General features: G+C 33.8%; 1 pseudogene; it reads right to left on the bottom strand.

The window, feature by feature from the left end:
- Nucleotides 1–1,844: 1,844 nt before the first annotated feature.
- Nucleotides 1,845–4,371, bottom strand: LOC127703827 (uncharacterized; annotated as a pseudogene).
- Nucleotides 4,372–5,146: the final 775 nt, after the last annotated feature.

Here is a 5,146-nt window from a genome sequence, read left to right as displayed (position 1 = left end):
TCTATTTATAGACACCGAGTGATGACAGATGCAGGCAGAGATAAGAAAAAATAATTTCTATTTATAGTTATCTGGGCCAGGGAACAGATTATCTAACCTGTAGTAATTAAGGCTCTTCAAAATGTTCGTCAAAATAAAAAAAAATTATTATTATTTCTTGAAAACAATCAGATGATGAATTTTCGGTTTTAATATATTAAATACGAAAATGTAAAATAGTACAAGGAGATTTTGAAAGACGACAGGATAATTGATACTTAGGTTTTATGCATGTAAAATAATGAAATTTTGAAGTTTGTTTTATTTATGTTATATTTTTATAATTTCGACCACAAGTAGCAGAACTTTGTGTGACCATTGTGTTGTGATAATGTACCGATGTAAACGCGTTATCTAATTAATTAAAAGCTCCTGGTCAACTGTTCTCATAACTGTGTAAACTAAACTTTCTCTGATGTCTTATATAACAGCTACGATGTATGGGTTGTAAGTGTTTCTTTGTGATGTTAAAGTTGCGTTGCAAAAACAAATCGGTTGTTGTACTAAGATTACAAGACAGTAAGTGAGTATAAAACTATTTATAATTGATACTGAGAGAATCTTAATTATATAGAGCGACGCATATGTTGACATAATGGCTACATTGAAAGTCCATGCAGGTGGAGAGAGATGTAGACTTTACGAATGAGACAATAGCCTATTCAAATGATTTTTTAGTAATCTAATTTGGAAAAAATAGAAAGAAAATATAAATACTAAAAAAAATCATAGAAAGATCTTGCGAGGTTAATGATTTTTTTCTTATTATAATTACTTTTTTACATAGTTTTTTTTAGTCGTTAAATACTTTAGGATACCTTACATATGCTCTCGTATAAAACTGGTGCAATTGAAAGAAAAAATCGTCAAAAGTGAAATGCAGATCGGCGCAAATGCAAAACGCCGGTTTAAGATAAATTAACTAAGAGATTTACCCCTTCCTAAATAAATAAAATCTGCTATTTGTTCTGCCTTTCTTAATACATTTGTCCTGCATTTCTAAATACATTTGTCCTGCCTTTCTTAATACAATAATCTGAAATCCATTTTTAATTCATCAAATGGTCGCGCGGTAAAAATCTTTCTCCTGTCTTACTTAAAAAATTTCCTATACCCAGTTATATTTCATCAAATGGTTTCTCCCCACCGTACCCAGAGGAGGGACGACATTGAAGGTGTTTCCCACTTACTGTATTTTTAAATCCATAAATAATTTATCAAAAGGTAGCTCGCCAAAAATAAATTCTTCCTTTTGTTTTCCTTAAATAATTTTTCTTAAACCTTTTAATCTATCAAATAGTCGCTTATAGCAGTAACAAGGATTTTTATTTTTTATGATTTCAAGCTTAGGTTGTATTTTATGTACCTGCATTTGTGTTGGGATATTAAATGTTATGTTTTTCCTTAATAATTGATTCCATAAACTTTTTAAGGAGCCTGAAAACTTCAATTCTTTTTGGCAATCTACTTTAAGATCATTATTGCTTAAAACATGTATACTATTTTATCATAAGTGTAAATATATAATTGAACCTTACTTTAATTGACTAGTGTTAATAATTTGCACGATACTGGTGATACCTGACGTTACATTAAAATAACGTCGAAATACACTTTTTGACTGACGTTTTATCCAAGTCGCTTGTTGTTAAACGAACGTATGCATTTATGTTTGTCACGATTGTCCCCCCATTCGTTTTTACCTCTTTAAAGCATTCCCTACATGTACATGTATATATTTTCATATATTATTGGTTTCTATAACTACTGTTTCTTTATAGGAATAAATACTGATTAATAAATTCCTAGCATTTTATTTCATTAATACATTCTAAAACATTTAAATGTGTTTCTTCTGTGATTCGAATGACATTGTTTGCGGTTACTTCCGAACAAATATAGACCACTGACGCAGCAGGTACAATCGCTTTCCTGTTCACAAGACGATATTGAAAAGGCGAGTTCGTTTTGTTGTAATATAGACCACGAAACACAGGTGTTCCCGCAGGGAGTAAAGATCCCCAAGAATCCGTTGTGTCAATGCGTAACGTTTCCATGCTTTTCTCTACTTTCAGCATGTAGTACTCCTCCTCATCGTCGTCAGTATATAACGCAACTAATTGACCAACCGAAACTAATTCTTGCAAAGACACTTGTTCATTTTCTTCATTTTCTTGTGCATCCGCTCTGTATTCTCGCTTCATTTCCCATTCAGTATAACCACCAGTTTTTATCGAATTAGAACACTGGTCATACATGTGATGACAACAGTTTACACAGAAACAAGACAATTCAGTGATATTTATCAATCCTTTAGCAGAATCACGACTAGCTCTTACTTGGTGAAGAGATCGAATGCTAGGCACCGGCTTAAAAGACAGTCTGTTGTCACGGTGAATCGTTTCCGCATATCGGAATATTCTTCCCTTACAATGTGACCTCGGTTGTGTTAGAAATGAATTCGCGTATTCATAGAGATCTTTTGCTGTCCTTATCTGAGTCTGTCCGCGTAAAATGGCACAGTCGGCTTGTCTCTTAATAATTCCTCCAGCAGCGTCTTGTGGTCCTGAAATGCACAGATAAGTTTTTTATGTCAACTGCATGACATTGGACCTTACCATTTTACCGCGTTCAAGGTTTATGATTTTTATAATAGTAACAATACCGAAAGTCACGAGAAATATAAGAGATACATTGAATACCCTACAGCGACTGCCAAGATGAAGAACAGAAATAAAAGCCCTGTTCCTTGATGCAACGTATTTATTTTTGTGTCAGGTGTAATTTAGTCCGACGCACATGTTTTATCAAAATACATTTATTTCAAATTCGATATAATAAAAAAAACATGTAAAAAAAAAACTTTCTAGAATAATGTTTTCAAACATTAACCCATAATGTGACGGATTGAAAGAAAACAGTTTACCGATAATGTGAATACCCGACCGCTTTTAAAATATTTACATTTTACACAAATAACTCATAAATATTCAATCAAAAGCTAAATAATATGTATTCCATTGTACTCGAAAATGTGAGAAAAATCATTAAATATGTGTCCAAGATATCTAGCGTAGAGACTGACAGACGGACTGACATTCAACTGTATTTAAAGGCAATCATAGTAGTAAGTTCGAGGATAATAAACTAAATTATTATAAATACCTTTTGCATGGGAAGTTTCGAAGAATTTCTTGTGAAATGTTGATATCCGAAGTCGTCGCTTGTTTGACTAATATCTCCGAAACAGTGTCTGCTCTTATACTGGGCTGCACACCCGTCAGTAAACTCGTGCATTGTTTCTACTGAATATGAAATCGACTGTAAATATTCCGCTATATAATTTCGGACTTGGTGAACAAAGTATTGATCATGAACTAAGTCTGGGCTTATAACGAAAAATTGTTCCGTGATAATTTCAGGAAAGTCTTCTGAACTATCAACACCATCGTATTCTAGCAATGCATGTCTATGTAGAATAGTAACATGGACCGACACTTCGGTTTTTTGAAAGTAAGCACTTTGAATCTCAGTAAGCTCGGAACACCTGTAATTTTCACTAAAGTCATGCACACAAACACATTGCTTTTCTGGGAGATTTCTAACAAGATTTTGAAATTGTTCATTTTGCCATGTAGCTCTGTGCTGATGCACTGGAAAAGTTTCAATTAGTTTTCTGAAATATGAAAACAATTCACCAACTTGACTTTCTTTTTTCACGAGCATTAGTTTCTTTATGGTTTTGTTCCCTTTAACATTAACGCTTACATTTTCAAACTTTTCCCACTTTACAAATTCCGCAGTGTCAGATACATCAAGTTCACAAGGCAGAAAATTCAAGATTTTAACTCCACAATCGGAACAGTTTCTTTTAAGGCACTGTAAATTGTGTGAACCATCAACTCTTTCGCATAATGTTGCATTAACGACATCAGATATTGAATCGTACACAGGAGTAGAATAGCATTCATTCGGTTCATTTTCTATCAAAAGTTTCTTTCGGAATTCCATACACGATTTAAAGACAGTTTTAAATTCTACATGGTACTTGCAGCAACATGTTTGTCTATCCTTAGGTCGGACGGGTCGCACAAAGTAGGGTTTGCACCTTTCGAACATTCTTTGAGCTATTTTAATAGAGGGGTTTTCTCCGATAAAGTCCGAATACACATCGGTCTGTGTTTTTTCTAGTATGTGTGTCATGTGGCTTGAATAAGTTTTCGGACCAATGTGGACCCTTTTGATATCTGCCTTGTTACCAGTCGGACGAGAAATACCAGGCTTACACCAGAACTCATAAATACGTTTCTTCGTGTCAGGTGTTATTGCATCTGATCTTTTCCTCTAACAGTTGTCAATAACTGTTTTTGGTCGCATACTTGCAAAATTCGAACTCGCCGACTGTGAGAAAACTGCAATCTTCTGAAGTGATTTCTTCGCCAGAGGAAATAGAAGAACACAAAACATCAAAAGCCTTGATATATAATTGAGGAATTAGTTTCTTTAGTATCGACTAATTTGAGTTAAAAAACAAATTCAATATTGGAAATCAATGATTTTTTTCATTCAAAACTGCTTCAATATAAAAATCAGAAGATGTGGTATGAATGTCAATGACACAACTCCCTTTCAAGACACAATGTGGTACAATTAAGCAAAATTTTACAGGTTACATTTTTTCTTTCAATACAAGCCATCTCAGTGATCAGTAGGCTATACAGTGCCCCAAATGACTAGTATAAAACTATCCAGCACCAGGGCTGTAACTAGCCTCTTTTAAAAATGAGGCGAAATTCTTTCGCTCAAGACCCCAGAAGCCCTGGAAAAAATGATGCCAAATCATGCATTCTGAGCCTTTTCCGGACCCTTTCTTAATCTGAAATGCAAGTTTTGTTTTAATTATTTTTTCGACAATATTCTGATCTCAAAGCAAAATATATAGATTCAGTGTAAGACTTTCAGTTTTTAAGGACATGATTCGGGTATGTAGGATAAAAAAAAATCGTAATTCACATAGTTAAGGGTAACCTGCACTCAGTGTAGATTCAGGAAACTGTTGTTAGCCCCCATTGCTACATTTTGTGTTGTTTTAATATGTATACCGGCT

Source organism: Mytilus californianus, unplaced genomic scaffold (genome assembly GCF_021869535.1).
Source record: "Mytilus californianus isolate M0D057914Y unplaced genomic scaffold, xbMytCali1.0.p SCAF_52, whole genome shotgun sequence".
NCBI lineage: Eukaryota > Metazoa > Mollusca > Bivalvia > Mytilida > Mytilidae > Mytilus > Mytilus californianus.
The sequence above is the reverse complement of the archived record's forward strand: the minus strand, read 5'-3'. Positions and strand labels throughout refer to the sequence as shown.